This window comes from Pongo pygmaeus, chromosome 14 (assembly GCF_028885625.2).
Source record: "Pongo pygmaeus isolate AG05252 chromosome 14, NHGRI_mPonPyg2-v2.0_pri, whole genome shotgun sequence".
In the NCBI taxonomy this organism is placed as follows: Eukaryota; Metazoa; Chordata; class Mammalia; order Primates; family Hominidae; genus Pongo; species Pongo pygmaeus.
Genome location: NC_072387.2, coordinates 38,069,726 through 38,094,696, shown reverse-complemented (window position 1 = coordinate 38,094,696; position 24,971 = coordinate 38,069,726). Strand labels below are relative to the sequence as shown.

The 24,971-nt window shown below is 45.5% G+C and overlaps 1 protein-coding gene across 4 annotated transcripts in view; it reads left to right on the top strand.

Annotated features, from left to right (window-relative positions):
• SLC7A1 (solute carrier family 7 member 1) overlaps positions 1-24,971 on the top strand; it is an 87,253-nt gene that overhangs the window by 16,993 nt on the left and 45,289 nt on the right. The window contains exon 2 of one of the 4 annotated variants that reach the window (XM_063650730.1): positions 18,375-18,535. The exons of the other annotated variants lie outside the window; for them this stretch is intronic. The gene's annotated coding sequence lies outside the window, so the exon portion shown is untranslated. The remainder of the gene's footprint in view (positions 1-18,374; positions 18,536-24,971) is intronic. 4 annotated transcript variants of the gene reach the window in all.

The following is a 24,971-nucleotide window of genomic DNA, read 5'->3' as shown; positions in this document are numbered from 1 at the left end:
CTGGGGTGCCTGGTTGACCCAGTAGCTTGCCGTGTCCTCTCCAGGAAGAAATAGTTCAGAGCGGATTGTGCCAGATTTGCATTCCTCTCTGCAGCCCTTCCAGGGCTTTTGAACCATGGCTGGGCTCTGGGTAGACTCAGCTGGGGACAGACGGTGGACACTCGGCACCTTTCCTGGGCCTCACAACGTTTGCCCAAGATCCTTTAGGTTTGCCTTAGCAGATGTGATCCTGCCGATGACAGGGTATTCTTATCTACACTTTCAGATGTGTGTGTATTAAAATAACACGCCCTTGGATTGAACAGAGCACATTCAGCTGTGCCACTGAGTTCACGTAAGGTTTGCAGTAGGACAAAGGATGGCAAAGAGTTCGATTTCCAAAAAAAAAAAAAAAAACTTCAGTTGTGCAGCCCAAGTTCAAATGTCTTAAATATTTGCTCTCCAGACAGAAATCTGATAAGGGTTGTGCTACAGGAGAGGGGAAATCTCATTTGCCAGCCCCCAAGAAGGCTTGGCTTTTGTTTGGGGATGGCAAGGACTTCCTAAGAAGGTTGACTGAAAGATCCTGAAGATGAGAGTAAGAGATGCCCTCAGAGTCTCAAATGCCACAGGCCACAGCAAGGAGAACCACAGACTTAGTGACCAGCTCTGGAAGTCAGCACGTGTTCCTTCTCAGAACTTGCAAATGTTTTAGAACAAATGAAAAGCAAACAGGATTTTCCACAGCTGGTGACAAACTGACCCAAGCAGAGGGAGTGGAGGAGGAGAGGGTCTCGGGCTCCAGAAGAACGTGGTTCTCCATGGTTGCCCAGCATGCGGGGGCTAGCGGTGCTTGGGGTGATCACAAATCTTTTGCAAATGCTATCATGGGACATGCCAGCCCACAAAGCCTGCTTTGTGAGCTCCTCCAAAGACAGGACACTTGGCCAGAGGCGACTAAGGTTGACCAAGATATTATTTCTTGTGATCTTGGCCCTCCAAATACAGGCTATGTGGCATTTCAGCGAGGAGCAGGACAACTTGGTGGCCAAGAGGCCCGTCAGAGCTGCCTGGCTTGCATTCTGCACGTCATTGCAAAGCAAGTTGCAGCCCCAGCATGGACACAACTCTCTTGGAGCCAAATTTCAGATTTCCCTGTTCTCTCCAGTGTGTGTTTTCCACCTGTCCCCCTTTACTTGGGACTTCCCAGAGCCACACGCCCAGAAGACACTGCCACTCTTCAGTTAGTGTCACTTCTCCTGCACTGGGCACCCAGCTTCTTCCACAGCCTCACCAACCCCCTCACCAGCGAGGTACTTGGAGCTGACTCGTGCATTTGGCTCCAACTGTGGGAGCCTGCTGAATCTGGCGCCTGGCTCTGGCTAACCCTGACCCAGTTGGGTGGGAGTTCAGAGTCAGAGCTGGATGCCAGCCTGGCCACCAGCTTGAGGTGTGGAGAAAAGCCCCAGACGTCTTCAGCAACAAAGTGGCTGGGAGAGAAGGTGGCTGCTGAGGTGCAGGGAGAGGAAGCCCCTGCCCCATCCGACTATTGAGGTCACTGTACCTTTTGCCGATTTAGGCTACAGTAAAAGACCTTATGCCAAATTTCATTTGAATTTTAGAATTGACCTTGTGTTTCACTCTGGATAAAGCAATTTGTAAACTTCTGTAGTGGTATTTAAATGTAGGTGATTAAAAAAAGACAACCAGCGATGGAGGTGACAGGCTAGGACCAGAGCCCTTCTGACCCAGAGCTATCTGAATGGGAAGAGGAGCAGAGGTGTTGGCGCCAGACAGACCTGGGTTCTAGCATGGTCTCTGGTGCTGACCGGCTGTAGGAACCTGCTCCAGGCCTTCCTCTCCCCACTCGCCAGGTGCCACCTTCCAGGGTGTCTGAGAACTGAGGCAATGGTTGGCCAATTCTCAGTACAGAGCTGCGCATTTATCAGTTGGGCAGCAGATACCAGTTTCCTTTTTTTTTTTTCCTCCTCATTCTTTCATTTAATTTTAAATGGCACTAGAGATGGTGCATCTGTTGTCCTGGAAGCCCATAGGGCACTTATGGAACAAGGCTGCTCAGCAAATGAACAGACCAAGTGGACCATTGGGATGGCCCAGACATCCTGTCCTGTCCCCTCCTTCTCTCGCTTTCTGCAGCTCCACCAAGTATAGGTTTGATTTGAACTTGGTACTATTGGTGTCAGCCTTTGGAACGTAGGGAGAGTGTACGACCCTGAGAAACAGTGATACAATGCAAGTAACTGATTCCCAATTTCAGCACCATGTCAGTTGCAGTACCTCAGTACCTAGTTCTCTGCTGTTAGAAAATTGTTCAGTCTTATCTGAATATAGTTTGTGAGGTTCTTCCTACCTGCAGGAAGCTTTAAATTTCTTTTGTTTTCTTTCCTTTTTTTTTTTTTTTTTTTTTAGAGACAGGATCTCATACTGATACCCAGGCTGAAGTGCAGTGGCGTGATCACAGCTCACTGCAGCCTTGACCTCCTGGGCTGAAACAATCCTCCTGCCTCAGCTTCCTGAATAACTGGGACTACAGGTGCACTCCACCACACCTGGTTAATTTTTTAGAATAGTTTTTGTAGAGACAGAGCTTTGCTGTGTTCTCCAAGCTATTCTCAAACTCCTGGCCTCAAGGGATCCTCCTATTTCAGCCTCCCAGAGTGCTAGGATTATAGGCATGAGCTACCACACCTGGCCTAAATTTTTTGATAACTCCACCAGTTATCAAGCCGTGAGTTCATGTTCTTGTTCATGTGAGCACTAGGCAACATTAAGCATTAATGATATTTGGTGAAAATTAATAAAAAATGTACTTTCAGCTCTGAATGGGGAGCTCTGTAGGCCTTTCTGGAAGTTGCAGGGCAGGGGCAGGTGACCACAGTGGGCACTCATGTCCCTCAAGCAGGGACAGAAATCTCTTTCTTTGGGCCAACTTTGAAAAAGTTTGTACTGTATTGAAAACAGACTACATTTGGAATCTAAACTTTTTAGACATTGGTATGAAAAACCTTTGGTTTAGTTTGTACATAAACTAAAACATAAAAGTAAGTTTGTACATAAACTTACTTTTAGGCTCACTGTTAACTATGTCATAAAATACCTAAAAGTAGATATTTTAGGGGATTCAGGGGCAGAAGTATGGCACATTTGTTTTATGACAAGTAATACTTAATAGCATATCCAAGAGCTAAATACATCTTTAGTTCAGACTCTTATTTAAGTTTGTAAATTCTAAAGTTGGGTCCTTTAGCACAAAGGAAAGTTTACAGAAGCAAAACAAGTAAAGGTTTCTTTTTAAAAATTCGAAATATAGTGGGGATTTATCATAAGTTAGAAGCAGTATACAGTACTCGGCTTTTAAAACTATGTCTTCTTCTTTTTTTGTTGTTTGAGTTTACTGTTTTGAGAAGATCTGCCTGGGCATTCTTCCAGCACAGATCAAGAGAAATTGGCACTGAGTAGAATAATATCTTTATGTTTAAATAAGAAAATCATGGTGTTCTTAGATGTTTGTTTGATTAAATGCTCCTATAACTAAAGAACAGTTGCAACGGTGACACAAAGGGGCCTAGAAAAAGTGCCTTCTGAACAAGATTAGCTTGAGTTTAGGAGGTGGTAGCTTTTCTTCTCTGCTTTATTTTTGTGACTCTTAGCATATGCTTCATTAGGTGGAACAGGTGTTTTTGTTCATTTGTTTGGTTTGGGCCCAGGACAGATACTTGTGATTTGTGCTGCAAATAATCCTCTGCTGACAGACGGGTTAAAAAGTAAAGAATATTAGCTGCTGTGGCTGTGCACAGTGGCTCATGCCTGTAATCCCAGCACTTTGGGAGGCCGAGGCAGGCGGATCATGAGGTCAGGAGATCGAGACCATCCTGGCCAACATGGTGAAACCCCGTCTATACTAAAATACAAAAAAATTAGCCGGGCATGGTGGTGCGCACCTGTAGTCCCAGCTACTTGGGAGGCTGAAGCAGGGGAATCGCTTGAACCCAGGAGGCGGAGCTTGCAGTGAGCCGAGATCGCGCCACTGCACTCAATCCTGGTGACAGAGCAAGACTCCGTCTCAAAAAAAAAAAAAAAAAAGCATTAGTTGCTCCAGTGAGTGCTACGAAATGTTAAGGTTTACCCTAGACCTTGGCTTTCCAATTTTATGTAAGATTTCAAATTTCAAAACAGGCTCTTTGAGAAGACAGCCTCCATTCATGTATTCATTTGTTCCACAGGTATTGGGTGAGCTCCTACAGGTGCTGGCACTGACTTTCCCAAGTTCTTGCCCTTATTGGCCATAACTCCCACAGATGAGTTTGTGTTCTTGTTCATGTGAGCACTAGGCAACATTAAGCATCAATGATATTTGGTGAAAATTAATAAAAAATGTACTTTCAGCTCTGAATGGGGAGCTCTGTAGGCCTTTCTGGAAGTTGCAAGGCAACTCCCACAGCTAGAGTGATAACACAGGCAGTTGGCCAAGAACCCTGTTTTTTAATGATTAAGTGAACGAAAGAGAATGTCACACTCTTACCATCTATCTGCATCCCTTTGTAAACTAAGCTCCTACTATTCTACTAAAACCGCTCACAATTTCAGTTTCCTCCCTCTTGAATTAGACAATATCCTGATCTTGTCTCAGTCCTCACCCCCTGTGGTGTCTCTGAAACATTTAATACGATTGGCCATTCCTTTCTACAGATTCTCTAATTTTCTGGGTCTGTTGAAGGAGGCTTTCTTTGTGTACAGCATGTGAGAGAGCTTGTCAAAGAATGGAGTCATTGCTTGTTAGTAGCTGGGTATGCAGAAATGCCTGTGGAAGTCAGCGTTCATGGTCTGCGACTAGAAAGGTGCTGGGCAAAGGGGAGGTGTTCAGGCCTGAGGCCTGAGCTGTCAGTACCAAACTAGGGTTACCAGGTTTAGCAATAAAAATACTGGATGCCCAGTTAAATTTGAATTATAAATAAGCAATGGATACTTTTTTTAGTATAACTTTTTTACACTAAAAGATTATTTGTTGGCAATATTTGGGACATCATTGTGATATATTTGGGGCATACTTACATTAACCATGAAATTTAGATTTAACTGGGCAGTCCTGTATTTGATCTGACAGCTCTTTGCTAAGTTACCATCCAGTCACATTGTCTTTTGTGGCTCCTGGTGCACTTTGAAAGGGGAAGATGTGGGCCTTAAGGCAGACACACAGAGTCAGACACTCTCTGGCTTTAGAGAAGTCCGTCTGCCTTTGGACTCTAGAATTGCACCTCCCCGTCATTTGTGTGCTACTTCCTCCTTCGACTCCCGGAGTGTGGTGTTCCCTGCGATTCTGGTAACAGCTGCCTTCTTTTCTCCCAGGGATCTCACTCCCGGCAACACGTGCCTCTGGGTGTGCTCCACATCCAAGTTCCTCGTTTCAGATTCTCACAGCCCCACCTGCTTGCCAGATAGTTCTATTTGTTCTGTTGGACACAGGACATGTGGCAAGACTACTTTTTGATCCGAGGATATTTTGACTATCATTTAGGAATATAAATATTTTATCAGATATATGTCATCAGCAAAGAATTTTTTGATGACAATATTGTCCTGAGTGAACTTCAGTTTAAATCATTGTGTTTTTAGAGCACAGATAAACCATTTACATTTTTCAGGTTTCATGGCATTATTCTCTCCAGGATAGATTTTTTGCTATCTGCATTTTCAAGAAAGGTTTCTTGTATTTAGCAGCCACTTGTCTGTGGCAGATCTGACGGCTTTGAGCTTCTGTCTCTGTTTCTCCTGGACCACTTATCCCTTCCAAGTTGAGTTTTCCTCTATCAAATTGTGCAGCTTTAGATGTTGGTTACCATGTTGAGTTGGCCCTTGCGGTTGTGTGTGTTGGCTGCTTCTGGTTGGTGTGGTTGGTGTGCGCAGTCCCATGCAGGTTTCCCAGGGTCACCTTCCCCGCCCAGTGCTGGTCAACTGTAGTGCTCGTGCCCATGTTTTATGAGCTTCTGATCACTTTGTAGATTACAAACTAGGGCAGAGAACGACTCGGGGAACCGGAGGGGTAGGGCCACAGTGCCTTACTGAGGGCCACCCTTAGCTCAGATTCAGTGCTTCCAAATCCAAGTTTAGGATTTCAGAGTTACCTTGGGCTCATTCCCTTCATATTGATGATAACTGACGGCATCCGGCCAGTCCTTCCTCCCCTACCCTCGCGTGGTTTTCTTCCTTTTCATTCTAGTCCCACACCCTGGTGCCGTGAGTCTTGAGTGTTTCTTCCCACCTCCCCACCCTCTGTCTTTCCAGCATCCTCCTGGGTGGCCTCTGTACTTTTTCTCCCCTGTTAAATTACACTGGCACCTGCCCCTTTAGGTGGCACCTGCCATTATCGACAGCGTGTGCGTGGAGTAGAAAATCCAACGAGTGACTCTTGTGTGAAGCGTCCTGGCTCTGCCCTGAGGGCTGAGGGGCCCACACTGGTCCACTGGGCTTCTCTGGGCACAGATGTGACTTGGTGTGGGACCAGGCGGCTCAGACAGCGTGTCGCACTGGGAGGCGTGCTTGGGACCCACAGGGGGCTGCTGCACCCTCACCACCTGCATTTTGGGGCAGTGTCATGCATGCCACAGGCAGCCTCAGACCTGGGCATTGGTGCCTCTTTGGCAACTGGCCATCAGGCCTGCTTCCCTTGTGACATTTCACTTTGACCTTTCCTTTGAAGGTTTTTGAAGCAACACTGTACACGCAAAGGTCAACAAAGAAGAGTGGATGATAGGTGGACAGAAATGTAAGTTAAAAGGCAGGAAGTGAGGCAGCTTAATACAAGCAGGTTGGAGGGGATGAGCAAAACAAAAAATGCCCTTGAAATGATTCTTTAATCATTTGTCTTTAGAGACGTAAAGCGGGATATGGAAAACAAACATTTCCATTCAATGTATACGCAGTTTGCAAAACAAATAACTGGGCTTTGTGAGTGTCCAGACCTCCTGGAAGGAGGAAAGCAGCTCTGGACTGGACAATCCTTTTCCGCCTGAGTTCAGAGTGGAAGAAATTGGAGAAGCCGCCCCTCTGGTGGAATAGGTAAAGCAAAAGCCTTTCATTTCCTTAATGAAATGTAATGCTTCCAAATTTGGCCCAAAAGCCAAACTGAGATGGAAAGGCCTCTGGGTGGAGCAGGACCATGCATGAGTGAGGACCCCCCGGCAGATGTCTGGTGGTCACTTCATTGCAATCTAGAAAGGCCACAGCCACGGCCAGCCCTCCACCACCGTGCATTCAGGCACCGCCAAGGGCTTTGGTGATTGATGCTATAGAGCCTGCAACCTTTACATATTTAAATGTTTTAAAATTAAAATCGGCCATAAAATGTCATTATGTTATGTTTTTACAATTTTCCCATTTTGTTTATGTTTTTAATAGTTTTAAGTCAATTTTAATATTTCTGGGCAACAGCCCTCAAGTCTTCCACCATCTGAATCAGGGCAGATGGAAATAAATCAAACAATAACTTATTTTATTTTTTAAACTGTATATTTGTATAGTACTTTGGTGATTACAAAATACAATTTTTGCTATTTTAATGACAAAAACCGCAATTATTTTTGCACCAACCTAATACCTTCATATGGTATGGCAAAAATAGTTATCGTTTTGGGTACTTAATCTTCACAGCACTTTATAAGTTAGCTACTAATGAGATGTCTTATACATTAAGAAACTAATAATAGTAATATATAGTTAACATATAGCACATACTATGCACCAGGTGCTCTGCAGTGCTTTACATACATAAATTCATTGAAACCTCCTCATCTTGCAAAGGAGAAAAGGGAAACTCAAAGAAATTAAACAACTTGCCCATCTTTTTTTTTTTTGAGACAAAGTCTCTCTTTGTTGCCCAGACCCAAGTGCAGTGGCATGATCATGGCTCACTGCTGCCTCTACCTCCCTAGGCTCAAGTGATCCTCCCATCTCAGCCTCCTTGGTTGCTGGGACTATAAGCAAAAGCCACCATCCCTGGCTAATTTTTTTTTCCTGTATTTTGTAGAGACTTGGTTTTGCTATGTTGCCCAGGCTGATCTCCAACTCTGGGGCTCAAGCCATCCATTTGCCCGACTTGGCCTCCCAAAGTGCTGGGATTATAGACGTGAGCCACTGTGTCCAGTCCCATCATTTTTTGAATGCATTTTTACCTGAGAGTTTAACTTTTATCTGTCTCACTGCCTCTTGAGCCTCACAGGAGGAACAAGGTGGAGGTAGGGGGGCGGGTGTGGGTGACACTGTCATTATCCCAGCTTCAGATGGTAGAACTCAAACAGCAACAGAGTAGCTTGTTCAAGATCACACAGCGAGGGCAGGGCTTTTCTGATTCCTCATCAGATCAGTGAGCAAATATGAAATGGGACATGGAAAGAATTTTTCTATTCAATGGCAAGTCAATAACGTTGCTTGATGCAAACTGCTAGGCCTTTGTACCCAGGCACGTGGCAGGCCCTGGCCTCCTCCTCCATGCTGAGTTCGGGGCAGAGGAGGTTCAGCAGAGGGACCACTGCACATAGCAGAGCAGCCATTCATTTAATGCCAGAGGAACATGTGAATGAGCTTCCCAGGATTCACAGGCGGGTGGGGAGCTGCTAGGTAATTTCACCTGGTGGCCCACCCAGGTAATGTGATTATGTGAATGTGGCATTCAGGGAGCTTCTGTATTATGTTAGAAAACTTTTGTTTCTGGTTCTGTTTTTCTTTTAATTTGTGTAATGTGACCAGGACGTCTGTGGCCAGGCTAGCCAGCAGCCGTGTGCTTTGTTCGCTGGTTGGAGCCTGGCCAGCCATGGAGGTGGATCCAACGGGCCTTTGGGGTGACTCCTGCCTCAGCCTCTTAGAGCTCTGATAAGCACTGCTGAAACTCTTTGAGGTTCAGTGTTCTCATTTATGAAATGAGGATAGATGGTTGCTTTTCTAGGTATGTGAAAGACCTAGCACAGTGTCTGCTGCATACCAGCTGCTCAGATGTTATTGCATTACATTGAAGAATTTTTAAAAAATCTGTCTTGATAGTGCAATGTGTTGTTGTAACCGATCACTAGACTCACTGTGGGTACTCTTGAGAATGGGGTAGTGGTGATTAATCTGGTGTCCTTAGGAGCTCGATTTAGAAGGAGGAGGGCTATCATGTGATTATTGCAGCCCCCGCCTCATGGGGTCAAGCCCTCACACTTGCAGTGGGCCTGGTGGCTGCAGACATCCAGAGCTCACTGCCCTTAAGGCTGTTGCCATCAGGGGCCCTGCAGGGAGCAGAGTGCGTTCTCAGGATGGGCAGTTTGAGGTGAGTTTAAATAAAGTGACTTTTTACAAAGGCAGGGCAGGGGGTTCACAGCCTGGAGTAGTGAGGGGGCCCTGACCACTTCTAACACCCTCAACCTGAGGGGAAGGGATGGTTTTGAGGCTGCAGCTGGCTTTGTGAAGGGCCGATCTCCCATGAGACAGCCCGCAGAGAGGGTCCTCCCTCGCCTCACTCCTGCCTGCCAGTGCCCAGAGAGCTCGGGATGCACACAGGTGGGCCTTGTAGTGGGGAAGGCAGGGAGTGGCTCTGGGGGCAAACAGGATGTGATTTCAGACATGGGGCAGAGAGCCAGGTGCCCTCGGCTGAGCTGAGGACAAAAACAAGTCAGATGAGTTGTGCAGCCCACATTTTTGTTTGCTTTAGATAGGAGTCAGTTCTTAAAATGGAATCAAAGTGACTGGACAGAGACCCGTTTTGATGAATTTAAGCTGGTGACTTGTTAGGTAATCTTCCTTCACTTGCTTAGAAGCCTGGATACCTGTGTTCAGGTGCGTCTCAGTCACTCGGTGTATTAGGACTTGAGTTGCCCTGTGGTAAAATAAAGGGGCAGACTTGATCAGGGCTTATCAAGTGGGTGGTCTACAGGGCCAGGTAGTACATATTTTAGGCTTTGCGGCCACACAAGGTCTCAGTCGCATGATCATCATCTCCTTTTTCTTCTTTCTCTTTTTTCTCCTTCCCCTTCTTTAAAAACACAATCTTTTACAAATAAAAATCATTCATAATTCATGGTCAATACAAAAATGGGCGAAGCACCATTGTGTTTCAGCTCCTGGACTAGATTGTCACTCCCCTGTGTGCTTTGCGCACTTCTGTGTGCAAGGTGATTTTAGGGAATGCACACGCGTTTTTATTTTAATGGTATGTGAGTTCTAATGTGTATTAGGAAAAATAGATGACTGGCACCTTAAGAACTCACTACCCATAGATGTAGCTACGCGGGGCCCTCCAGGAAACAGTTGGCTCTCGCAGGCTGAGTGGTGGATGTGAGTTTTAAGACCTGATTCCAGGTAATTTTGGTGGTGCTCCATTTATGAGAGTAATACATCGTCGTGGTTTGTAAAAAAATTGACTAAATTATTAAAAGATGGATTCCTTTAAGGAGAAATATTATAAAGGACAGTGTCCATACCACACAGAGCAGAACCTCACAGAAGAGGTACGGGGTAGACCGTGGTCTGGAGTGGATTAGATCAGCTCACTCCTCCCCAACACCACATTCCTTGATTATCCCATGTTTTAGATGTAGACTTTTGGGACCATTTCACATTGATGAAAATATTCTCAGCACTTTGAGAAGTTTTGTGTAAGTTTAGAGGAGAAAACAAGAGGGCAGAGCCATTTTTTCAATGGAGTCCTGACTGGCAGGTGCCAGGCATGTGGGGTGCCCACCCCCCCTGCCCCTCTGTGAAGAGCTATCCCCTGGGTGGGAGCTCTTTGGAGTCAACCCCTCCTCGAAGTTAGGGTCACTTCACCCTCAAGGGCATGCACATTCCAGCAACACAGCTAGTGATTTAGGCCCAGGAGAACAAATTAAGTCCATAAAAAAAGTACAGAAATTCAGAGGCCAAGACTTGCGAGAGCTTGCTTAATTCCGTTTGGTAATTACTGCCTGTCAGTCTCCTTGAGCCTGAGCCTGTGCTGCTCTCCCCAGCTCCTGGCCACACCCGAGACTTATTTGTCTTTGTGGGCTTCTTTAGAACTGCCGCACTGTCCGGGTTGCATCCGTGGGAGGGATGCCCGCCTGCAGGGAGTTGTACCCAGCAGCTTGTAAATGCCCAGGAGTGTGGCAGGAGCTTACCTGTCAGGTGTGCCTTGGCAGAGAAAAGGCTGCGGCCAAGCCCTGTGAGCATTCCGAACATTCAGTGCGGGAAGCATCCCAAAATTTGTCTCCCACTCACTGAGTTGGGCATGTCTTTTCCTATCCTCCCGGATGACTTTTTTGCCCTGGTAGTAAGCCCTGATGGCCTTAGGAAATACTGGGCTGGGCTAAGAGACTGTTCCATTTCGACTTCCTGATGAGCTTTTACTCTTCTGCTTACCTATGTAAGCCATCCTATTCTTTTTGAGATCCTGGACCATAGGTACCCACAGAGTGAGAGGGGTTCCCTTCCCCCACACCCTGTTTTGACCTAAAAGCTTAAAAACCACGTGTATGGCATTATTTAAACCAAAAAATGCTGCAACCTGCCCTATTTTTATTATTCTGCGCCCTGTCACCGTGAAATATTTAAGCTGCGTATTAAAACAGGAGCTTGTATTTGCAATGTAACAGAACACCAGAAGATGAGGCGGCAGTTGTAGGGAGAGTTTATCAAATAGGAGGTAATTTCACCCTCATGAAACTCTCAAAGCAGAATGACGGTTACATATAATAAATAGCTTGTGCAAGTAGAGTGGAGAGCCTCTTACCAACGGCAACTGAGCCATGATGATTGATTTCTAGGGGAGTGGGGTGGTAGAGTTTTGACTTGAAGCAGAATTAAAGTGTGTGGGAGAAAGCGCTGCCTTAGCAACCGAACTTGAATAGAAGTGCAAGTTCAAATGTGCCTGTCATGGTTAGTGGGAAAACTATACTGGGATCCCTTTGGATTGGGCTCCTCTCGGCTTTTTTTTTTTTTTACAAAAAATAGTTTTATAAATCTAATTTACATAGTATAAAGCTCACCCATTGAAAGCATAAATTCAGTGATTTTTTAGCAAATTCACAGGGTTATGCAGCCATCGCCCTACTTCTGGAATATTTTCGTCACCCCTGAAAGGAAACTCATACCCATTAACAGTCATTCCCCACCCGTAGCCAAGCCCTACACAACCACTTATCTCCTTTTTATCTCTATCCTGGACATTTCATATAAGTGGAATGACACGGAATGTGACCCTTTATGTCTGGCTTCTTTCACTTAGCATCGTGTTTTCAAGGTTCATCCATGTTGCAGCATATGTCAGAATGTCATTGCTTTTTATGGCTAAATAATATTCCTTTGTCTGGATGTACCACATTTTGTTTATCCATTCAGCAGTCGATGGACGTTTGGGTTGTTTCTGCTTTTTGGCTATTATGAAAAATGTTACTGTGAACATTGGTGTACACTTTCATGTGGACGCTTGCTTTCCTTATCTTGAACATTGACCTTAATGGAATTGCTGTATTGTACCTCTGTGCACTTTTGAGGAATCTTCTTAGTTGTTTTGTTTTTCCCTTTTGAATTGTAAGTATTTTTTAACTGTGGGACAATACACATAACAAAACTTACCATCTTAGCCATTTTTAAGTGTGCAGTTCAATCACATTAACTACATTTACATTGTTGTACAACCATCACTGCTGCCATCCTTTTCTTGGGTTTTGGTGAAACAGTCCACACCATCTCCTAGGCCCCAGAAAGGATAAATAACTTTGGCTTTGACTCAGCAAAGAGGTGGGTTAGTAATGATCGAACTCACTGCCTTTTGAGAGGTGTGAGAGTCTAGACAGGGTGATGGTTCCTTGGCCCAGAACCGCAGGATCCCTTCTCTGTATAGATGCTGCTGCATTAGGAAGCTTTGGATAAGAGGAGCAGAGTGGGGATAACTTGAAGAGGCTGCCCAAGAACTGGGAGCAGGGAAATGGTAAGGTGGGCTACTGTCTGCATCCTGGGGGAGCCCACCGGGCATGTTTGAGGGACACTGTCTTTCCCAGGCTTGTCTCCAGGGCGTAAGTAGGTGCACAGAGGCTTCTTTTTGTGTGTGGTGAGCTGAGATCCACCTGTGTCCTGGCAGATGGCAGAAAGGGATCCTGAGTATAAAGGACTGTGGATCAGATTTACTGAGTCACGGGAGAGTGTACAAGTGTGGACCAAAATGTGTAAGTGTGTTTAGGGAAGACCATCATAGACCTAGAAGAGGTCCTGGAGAAGGTGGGCCTAGACCATCGACAGCAGGCCCCCTCTGCCCCACCTCTTGGGAGGCCAATGCCCTGGTGCTTCCTGAACCCTTTGTGCTCCTCCAGGCCTGTTCTGGGAATGCCTGCTGGGTCTGTTGGCCCTGCCCTGAAGTACCCCCCGCCAGGCCTCCTTTCTCTCTCTGCTGGCCATCTTGAGATTACCCCGCTGTATTGTATTGTATTGCTTGTATTGTACTCATGCATCTTCATGAGTAGCTCTCTTATCTTCTCAGTAACATAGTCACCTCCTCACTGGAAAGGTCTGTATTTTCTACTCTTTTGGGTTAAGTCACTGGCAGAGAGAAACATCAAATATTCTAATTCAGGATGGATGCCACAGTCTACCCAGGCAGCTCATTAATTAGATAATTCTTTAAAAATATCGACAAACCATTAATTAAGAGCTGATTATTCACACATCAAACAATTCTTCACTTAAACTAGAGGATGTCTTTAAATAGCGGCTCCCCTTGGCTGCATTTATCTCTTTGTGTAGTTTATTAGCTATTTGGCAGAGAAATTTCAGAATGCCAGCTACAAGCCAGTGCGGTTGAAGAACAGAATGTAATGGAGGGAAAGTATTTCTGGAAGCATGTCATTTATTCAAAGAAATTATCTAAGAATGTATTTCTTTTGAAAAGTGCTTAATATATTTATATATATAATCTCTATTTATTTTCTTAAATAATTCTGTGAACGTAGCAGTAGTTTCTGCATTGGAGAAGGCAGGATATTGAGATTCAGAGTAACTTGCCCAGGCTTATTCAGCTAGTCCGTGGTTGAGCAGGGATTGATATCAATGTCTTCCTCAAGACCTGTGCTTCCCCATCCCATTGCCTCTGACTGCATTTGCTAAGTGGGAGGATCGTCCTTGCATCTAATTAAACTTGTACTATAATTTCATTATGGCTGTTGCCCTAGGGGAGCTATTATAAGTCTGGCATAGAGTTTCAGTAGTATTGAAAATAATGGAGCATCGTGGATTTAGAGTTAGACGCACACACTGAGGTTTGAGCCGAGATTCCGCTTCATAGGACCTCCTTTATGCAGCTCGTTTTTTCACATGTGAAGCAAGTGTAACAGCTGTATAACCTTCAAAGGCTTGGCTTAAGTATTAAATGAAATTACATACTCATTTAAGAAGAAGTGCCTTCGGAGAGGGCACTGGTGCATCGTAGGCACTTGATAGCAGTTATTATTATTGTCAGTGGGCCTACAACTGACTTCACGGGTGCATTTATTTTTGGCTGAGCCAGAGGTGAGCTGTGCAGGATAGTTGGTGAGAGCATGTCAAATGGAAGGCGGGAAATGACTGCGTGGAAAATCAGTGTATTCTTCCAGACCACCCCTTCCTCCAGCCCTTGTCCTCCCTTCCTCTTCCTCCCCACTATTTTCCTGTGTTAGTCCTGGTTTTCCTTTCACCGTCTTGAGAGGATTCCGGCATTCCGTGACTGTGTGGTCCTTCCAGCTCTCTGAGCTTAGGACTTGGTGTTTTTAAATTCTCATTGACCGGCAGAGCATCACTTGGAGAGAAGCTGCCCTCCCCATGGTGAAAACTGCCTCTCACCGGCTAAAGATGGCCTTCCCCCAGGAGCACCAAAACCCTGTCTTTTTTGTGACAGGAGGACTTTTTAATAAATTGGCAGTGGTGCCTTAGTTTCAGAGTTGAGCTACCTTTCCTGAGCATTAGTATCTCATCCATAAAGTGGAGATGGGTATCCATGCCCGTGCTGGGAGACCCATGACAGCACAGGGTAGTGCTGGCAGTCCCGTCTCTTCAAGCTGCCCATCTTCTCCATGCTGCCTGCAGGGCGAAGGCATCCCCAACATTTGGACAAGCTGTCAGTTTCACTCTTAGAAACCAGAGCCTGGATTCATTCCGATGGGAAACTTGTCTTCGTCTCCTACGTCTTTTCATCCTTTACTGCTGTTCTTCCCCTGTTTCTTCTTAGTTATTCACTATCTGGTTCAGGGACATTGAGGGTGTTCTCCAGGGGTGTGATGACAAAGTTTTGCTTTCCTGTAAATATGTTTGTGCCTATTTTGCAGACAATATTTGTAATTTTTAATATTATAATTTAAATAGTGAAACATCAAAAAACCCACTCAAGTAAATTTGTAGAACACTTTGCCGTCCACCGTTGCACACGGTAAGGCAGGCTTTCTCTGCCTTGGCACATCATGGATCATTCTTTGTTGAGGGAACTGCCCTGTGCATGGTAGGATTTAGCTGTATCCTTAGCCTCTGCCTGCTAGTTGACCACCATCCTTCAATTGTGACAACCTAAAATGTCTCCAGACATTGTCAGATGTCCTTCAGGGACAGAGTCACCCCCAGTTGAGAGCCACTGCACTGCAGCCCCCGACTCTGTCCTCCCGGCCTCTCTCGTTGCCCCTTTTGGAGCCATCATTAGATTTATACCAGTTGGTTAGAATGGCTTTCTCTAGCATTTTGCAGTGCACAGCACAGAAGGAGTTTGTAGCCTTTTCTCAGAGTATTTTGCATCTCAAAGGAAGGATGAATCATGCAATTTTGAGCCAAATGGTCTTTTACTGGGTGCAAAATGAGCTGGAGTAATTTTAATTATTGAAGGGCTGGAGGTAAGATAACTATCTTACTGTTTCTTCCTTGACCACGTTTCCTTTAGCATTTGTAATCTCCCACCCGCTAGTAAGTATTGTAGAACCACAAATATTATATAGATTGTGTGGTCTTTTCAACAGCTTTTGCATTTACATTTTATTGCTGCCTCAGGGATTGGACAGGAACTGGTATAGGTTCCAAATAACAGTGGAACCATGACAGATATTAGAAATTAGGAGAATACCACAACAATGATAACTGTGCGAGGTAACGCATATGTTAGTTGGCCAGGTTCAGTCATTTCACAGTGTACCGGTTGACGATACCTTATCCAAAATGCTTGGAACCAGAAGCATTTTGGATTCGGGATTTTTTCAGATTGAACTATTTGCATTACTTACCAGTTGGGCATTCCTAATCCAAAAAAAGTCTGAAACTAGAAATGCTCCAGTGAGCATTTCCTTTGAGCATCATGTTGGTGCTCAAAGTTTCAGATTTTGGAGCATTTCAGATTTTGGATTTTTGGATCAGAGACACCCAACCTGTGTATACACTTTAAAATATGTTGTACATAGTAAATACATACAATTTTGTCTGTCAATGTGAAATATAAAATGAAATAATCTTAAAGAAAGTAGGGGAAGAACTATTGACATTCTCACGTGGAGACGAATCCATTCTGTGAGTTTGCCTGGGAACTGGAGTAACAGCTGGAACATTCACTGTCATCAGGTGAAGGACAGGGTGTGATCATTGGGAAACTGGCAGGCTGAGAATATGCTATGCTGGGATGGAACTACGGAAGTCAGGAAGTGTGGGTCCGTCAGGAATGCAGGGGAACGTGATACTTGAAAGTTTTGGTTTCTGGTACCATCCATTTGTGCCCCTTGCCATTACTGTGTATTACTGCAGTTAACAAGAGTCTGGATAAATCTAAGATTTGGACTTTGAGGACTGGAAGGCTCAAGGACAGACGGGATGCCCCCGTTTTTGTGGTCCAGAAAACCTTTTGGGAATTGCAGCTCTCGGTGTGTCTGCAGAACAGCTGCTGGGATGGTCAGCCACTGATGCAGTCCGATGGTGCCATGTGTGGGGCCCATCACAAAAGGGGCAGAAGGGCCTCAGACCGCGAGAGCCTCAGAGGGCAGTTCTGGATTCTTTGGTGATGCCTGGGGCCTGCCCTTGTGGTTCCAGGGACGCTGAAGTCTTTATTGTGCACATTAGGTTTGGATTTCTGTCCTCCATCACTCTCCTTGAACAGAAAAGTTATTTCAGTCTCTTAGCCCAATGCTTTCAACAAAAAACTCATGGAAATTTCAAGACAATATTTATGTCAAAGGAAAAATTAAACTAATTGTAGTTTGCCTTTTCAGACTAGAAACCCCCTCTTTTTCCAACACTCTGACACCCCCGACATATCCCCTCGGGAGCTGCCTGGGCTGTTCCACAGGAATCTGGCCATCCCAAAGGGCTCGGCTGTCACCAGAATTATTGGTTGTAGCTATTGGTTGACTTCACAGAGATCTCCCCACTGCCTTGAACTGTGGTCCCTTGTAGCTTCATTCTTGATACCCCCTCAGCACGTCACTAATGACTGTGACATCGACCTCCTGCTGGGAAGGAGCACCTGTGTGTATAGTTGGGGCTCATTCTGTTTCTCCTTGTTTCATGCAGTTACTTTAGGAGATGAGAAGTGTGCTGCCTTCATTAGTGTTTGGTCCGTTCTTATTTTTTGAAGAGGCATTCCCATTAATAGAACATTAACTCCACAAAGATGGGGATTTTGGTCTAGTTAGTTCACTGCTGCATCCCCAGTTTCTGGAACTACACCTGGCACTCAGTACATAACTGTTGAGTGAAGAATAGGGTAAGAACAGGCGAAACTGCTATGTAAGTTGCCAAAAAGTTGGGCATTATGTTTAATAAAATAAATTTAAAGATTTTTTTTAGTGGTTCTTATAAGTGTACTTAGTGGAAAGACCTGACTCCTTTTGATTTATAAATCGTTCAGTGGGATATGTTTTCTGATATTTTGGGGTTATTTTATACACGGATTTTCTCTTGGCCTGCCAGGTGTCCACTGTAAATATACAGTCATGAGCCCCGTAATGATGTTTTGGTTGATTATAGACTTCATCTATGACAGTAGTTCCATAAGATTATAATAGATCTGAAAAATTCCTGTTGCTTATTGATGTCTTAGCCTTTGTGACATTGTTCTGCTACACGTTACTCATGTGTTTTTTGGTGGTGCTGGGGTTAACAGACATACTGCATTGCCAGCCATCTAACAGTATAGCACATGCAATTAGGTACGGTACATAATACTTGATAATAAATGACTGTGTTATTGGGTTTTTACTATGTAATAGTAATACATACATACATAGTAATACATATGTATATATTAATGTAATACAATTAATGTAATATATGTATGTCTATATTATGCATATATGTAAATACTATGTATTTAATATACTATTTATCGTTATTTTAGAGTGTAGTCCTACTTACAAGAAAAGTTAACTGTAAAATCGCCTCAGGCAGGTATTTCAGGAAGTATTTCAGAAGAAGGCATTGTTATCACAGGAGATCACAGCTCCTTGTGTGTTCCTGCCCCTGAAGACCTTCCAGTGGGACAAGACGTAGAGGTGGAAGACGGTGACATTGACCATCCTGGCTGTGTGCAGGCCCGGGCTAATGTGTATGTCTGCATCTTGGTTTTTAAGAAAAAAGTTGAAAAAGTAAAAAAAAAAAAAAAAAATTCAAAATGGAAAAAGCTTATAGAATAAGGACATAAAAAATGTTTTTGTACTTTTGTGTAATGTTTGTGTTTTAAGCTGTGTTATTACAAAAAAGTAAGAGTTATAAAAAAGGGCCGGGCACGGTGGCTCACGCCTGTAATCCCAGCACTTTGGGAGGCCGAGGTGGGCGGATCACAAGGTCAGGAGCTCGAGACCATCCTGGCTAACACGGTGAAACCCTGTCTCTAATAAAAATATAAAAAATTAGCTGGGCATGGTGGTGGGCGCCTGCAGTCCCAGCTTCTTCGGAGGCTGAGGCAGGAGAATGGCATGAACCCGGGAGGCAGAGCTTGCAGTGAGCCAAGATGGCGCCACTGCACTCCAGCCTGAGCGACAGAGCGAGACTCCATCTCAAAAAAAAAAAAAAGAGTTACAAAAAAGTTTGTAAAGTAAAAATGTTGCAGTAAGCTAAGCTTAATTTATGACTGAAGAAGGAAAAATATTTTTTACACATTTGGTGTAGCTTCAGTGTACAGTGTTCCTCAAGTCTCCAGCAGTGTGCAGTCATGTCCTAGGCCTTCACATTCACTCCCCCTCACTCACATTCACTCCCCCTCACTCACATTCACTCCCAACTCACTCACATTCACTCCCCCTCACTCACATTCACTCCCCACTCACTCACATTCACTCCCTCCCCCACATTCACTCCCCCTCACTCACATTCACTCCCCCCAACTCACATTCACTCCCCCTCACTCACATTCACTCCCCCTCACTCACATTCACTCCCCTCACTCACATTCACTCCCCCTCACTCACATTCACTCCCCTCACTCACATTCACTCCCCCCCACTCACATTCACTCCCCCCCCACTCACATTCACTCCCCTCACTCACATTCACTCTCCCTCACTCACATTCACTCTCCCTCACTCACATTCACTCCCAACTCACTCACATTCACTTTCCCCCTCACTCACATTCACTCCCCTTCACTCACATTCACTCCCCCTCACATTCACTCCTCTCACTCACATTCACTCCCCCCCTCACTCACATTCACTCCCCCCTCACTCACATTCACTCTCCCCCACTCACATTCACTCCCCCTCACTCACATTCACTCTCCCCCTCACTCACATTCACTCCCCCCCCACTCACATTCACTCCCCCTCACTCACATTCACTCTCCTCCTCACTCACATTCACTCCCCCCCCACTCACATTCACTCCCCCTCACTCACATTCACTCCCCCTCACTCACAGTCACTCCACCCCTCACATTCACTCCCCCTCACTCACATTCACTCTCCCCCTCACATTCACTCCCCCTCACTCATATTCACTCCCCCCCCTCACATTCACTCCCCCCCCACTCATATTCACTCCCCCTCACTCACATTCACTCCCCCCTCACTCACATTCACTCTCCCCCTCACTCACATTCATTCCTCCCCTCACTCACATTCACTCCCCCTCACTCACATTCACTCTCCCCCTCACTCACATTCATTCCCCCTCACTCACATTCACTCCCCCCCACTCACATTCACTCCCCCTCACTCACATTCACTCTCCCCCTCACTCACATTCATTCCCCCTCACTCACATTCACTCCCCCCCACTCACATTCACTCCCCCTCACTCACATTCACTCTCCCACCACTCACATTCACTCCTCCTCACTCACATTCATTCCCCCCTCACTCACATTCACTTCCCCCTCACTCACATTCACTCCCCCTCACTCACATTCACTCTCCCCCTCACTCACATTCATTCCCCCCTCACTCACATTCACTCCCCCCCACTCACATTCACTCCCCCCCACTCACATTCACTCTCCCCCTCACTCACATTCACTCTCCCCCTCACTCACATTCACTCTCCCCCTCACTCACATTCACTCCCCCTCACTCACATTCACTCTCCCCCTCACTCACATTCACTCTCCCCCTCACTCACATTCACTCCCCCTCACTCACATTCATTCCCCCTCACTCACATTCACTCCCCCCCTCACTCACATTCACTCCCCCTCACTCACATTCACTCTCCCCCTCACTCACATTCATTCCCCCTCACTCACATTCACTCCCCCCCTCACTCACATTCACTCCCCCTCACTCACATTCACTCCCCCCCTCACTCACATTCACTCCCCCTCACTCACATTCACTCCCCCCCACTCACATTCACTCCCCCTCACTCACATTCACTCCCCCTCACTCACATTCACTCCCCCCCTCACTCACATTCACTCCCCCCCTCACTCACATTCACTCCCCCCCTCACTCACATTCACTCCCCCCCTCACTCACATTCACTCCCCCTCACTCACATTCACTCTCCCCCTCACTCGCATTCACTCCCCCCCACTCGCATTCACTCCCCCTCACTCGCATTCACTCTCCCCCTCACTCACATTCACTCTCCCCCTCACTCACATTCACTTCCCCCCCACTCACATTCACTCCCCCCCACTCACATTCACTCCCCCTCACTCACATTCACTCTCCCCCTCACTCACATTCACTTCCCCCCCACTCACATTCACTCCCCCCCACTCATATTCATTCCCCCCCTCAATCACATTCACTCCCCCTCACTCACATTCACTCTCCCCCTCACTCACATTCACTCCCCCCCTCACTCACATTCACTCCCCCCCTCACATTGACTCCCCCCCTCAATCACATTCACTCCCCCTCACTCACATTCACTTCCCCCCCACTCACATTCACTCCCCCTCACTCACATTCACTCCCCCTCACTCACATTCACTGCCCCTCACTCACATTCACTCCCCCTCACTCACATTCATTCCCCCCACTCACATTCACTCCCCCTCACTCACATTCACTCCTCCTCACTCACATTCATTCCCCCCACTCACATTCACTCTCCCTCACTCACATTCACTCTCCCCCTCACTCACATTCACTCCCCCCCACTCACATTCATTCCCCCCACTCACATTCACTCCCCCTCACTCACATTCACTCCCCCCCTCAATCACATTCACTCCCCCCCTCACTCACATTCACTCCCCCCCACTCACATTCACTCCCCCTCACTCACATTCACTCTCCCCTCTCACTCACATTCACTCCCCCCCACTCACATTCACTCCCCCTCACTCACATTCACTCTCCCCCTCACTCACATTCACTCCCCCCCCACTCACATTCACTCCCCCTCACTCACATTCACTCCCCTTCACTCACATTCACTCCCCCTCACTCACATTCACTCTCCCTCACTCACATTCACTCCCCCTCACTCACATTCACTCCCCCCCACCACTCACATTCACTCCCCTCACTCACATTCACTCTCTGCCTCACTCACATTCACTCCCCCTCACTCACATTCACTCCTCCTCACTCACATTCACTCCCCCTCACTCACATTCACTCCCCCTCACTCACATTCACTCCCCCCCCACTCACATTCACTCCCCTCACTCACATTCACTCCCCCTCACTCACATTCACTCCCCGCCCACTCACATTCACTCCCCCTCACTCACATTCACTCTCCCCCTCACTCACATTCACTCCCCCTCACTCACATTCATTCCTCCCCTCACTCACATTCACTCCCCCCCACTCACATTCACTCCTCCCCCACTCACATTCACTCCCCCCTCACTCACATTTACTTCCCCCTCACTCACATTCACTCCTCCTCACTCACATTCACTCCCCTCACTCACATTCACTCCCTACTCACTCACATTCACTCCCCCCTCGCATTCACTCCTCCTCACTCACATTCACTCTCCCCCTCATTCACATTCACTCCCCCCAACTCACATTCACTCCCCCTCACTCACATTCACTCCCCCTCATTCACATTCACTCCCCCCTCACTCATTGACACTCAGGGCAACTTGCAATCCTGCAAGCTTCGTTCATGGTAAGTACCCTATAAGCTGGTACCAATTTTTATCTTTTGTATCTTATTCTTGCTGTACCTTTTCTATGTTTCCATTCACAGATACTTACCATCGTGTGACTGTTGCCTACAGTATTCAGTACAGTAACATGCTGTACAGGTTTGTAGGCTAGGAGCCAAGGCTATCCCATGCAGCCTAGGTGTGCAGTAGGCTATCCCACCTAGGTTTCTGTCAGTACACTCTAAGTACACTCCAGGATGTTCACACAAGGATGAAATTGCCTAAAGGCGCATTTCTCGGAACACATCCCTGTCATTAAGTCATGACACATGACTGTATTATAATATAGCCACATGGTGTCACAATCACACTTTTACAGTCCCCACATAACCCTGGAAGCCCATCAAGGGTAGTGTTGGAATGCTGCTTGCTATATTTATGAAACAAGTGGAATTAAACTCTTTACGCCTGAGGCGTAGCATTGCATTACTCTGCTTTTAACAAAGGAATTTTCAAATCTCAAAAATTACAATAAATTGGTTGGAACATTCTTGGATTAAAGAAGAGCTGTGTTAATGAATTTATTTGCTATGCATTCCAGTCCCATTAATCCTGATGAGTTCATCCTGGCTTAACATATGGCGTGCCTTTCTTTAGACTTTTAAGTTTAGCATTAACTGCTTTTATACCACGACAAGAGACTATGACTGGAGCAAGCGTCACTGCGGCAGGCTGCTGAATTCATGCCTAAGAGGCAGGAGAGCAGCATTCTTCCTGTTGAGCATATATTAAGCTTGGCTGTGTTCATTTCATGGGGCAACCTTTCAAGCAGTGGTTCTCAAACTGTTGGGTTTGGAACCCCTCTGACGCCGTTAAAGAATATGGAGGACTCCAAGAAACTTTGCTTATGTGGGTTGCGTCTATCAATACTTATGAATTGGAAATTAAAATTTAGGCTGGGTGCAGTGGCCTACCTCTGTAATCCCAGCACTTTGAGAGGCTGAGGCAGGTGGATTGCTTGAGCTGAGGAATTTGAGACCAACCTGGGCAATGTGGCGAAACCCTGTTTCTACAAAAAATACAAAAATTAGCCAGGCGTGTTGGTGTGCACCTGTAGTCCCAGCTACTTGGGAGGCTGATGTGGGAGAATCACCTGAGTCTAGGGAGGTCGAGGCAGCAGTGAGCCAAGATTGTGCCACTGCATTCTGTCGCCTGGGTGACAGAGTGAGACCCTGTCTAAAAAAAAAAAACAATTAAAATTTAGAACAACTTGAAATAAATGTCTTTATTTACCGAAAATAACAAGGATTAACCCATTTTGTATTACTATAAGTAACATTTTTATGAAAAATAGCTATTTTCCAGAACAAAAAAAAAATCAGTGAGAAGAGTGGCATTGTTTTACATATTTGCCAGTGTCTTTGATGTTCAGCTTATGGCAACTGGATTCATATATGTGCTTCTGCATTCAGTCAGTTTGGATGTGTTGTTTTAGTTGAAGTATATAAGGAAAATATGGCTTCACAGGGATGTACCTAGAAAAGGAGGAACACTTTAGTGGCCTTTTCAGGTAATTGTAGATATTCTTTCTTGATACTACATTAAAACTCCACAGGCAATAGTGGGTTCCATTGTGGAATCTGAAGCCATCTCGGTAAGCTCTTTGTTCTAAAATAATGGGTCTATCCTGCACTTCAAATCAGTCTGCGTGTTCAGGATTCTGTTTTACTGAATTACGTGGATCTTCCAAATGCTGGCACATTTCATCATATATTTTTAAAATATCCCATTTGTTAACATCACCCCCAGTGTCATCAGAAAATTCAACTTTTAGGGAGCTGTCCACATCTTGGTGACAAATACAAGTTTTCTGAAATTCCCATTTTTTTCTTGAAAGCTCAAATTTTATCACTCGCAGCAAATGTTGTCAGTTGTTTCCCTTCTAGATTCTGCCCCCCCTTTTTTTTTCCCAGAGTTAACTTTTTAAACTACGAATCCCAATCATGGCCCCTTGGCACCCACCTTGCAGTGGGGCACCAGGATGCTGTGTCCCTGGTGGGCTGTGAGCCTGACTTTATCAACCTTCATTGTTCTCAGTGCTCTCATGGTACATGATAGAGCATCAAGAAATAGCAGTAATTGATAGTTAGGGACATTTGATTGTGGACTGTGTTTTAAATACTATTGAATTAATGTGCAGTTCCACTGGTGTGTTCATGGTATTACAGTTTGGTAACACAATGTAATTCTTAGCAGTTACTTATTGACATATGTAGAGGTCAGTTGTCATGATGGCTATAGCTTGCTTATCACAATGGTCATGAGGAAAGCATATATTTATCTAAAGAGGGATAAAGCAAATATGGCAAAATGTTAAATATTGGGAAGTGTAGATAAAGAGTAAGTATTCATTCAACTTCTGTAGGTTTGACATTTTCAACATAGAAAGTGAAAAGGAATGAAATATCAGTGTGGGATGAAATATCAATGT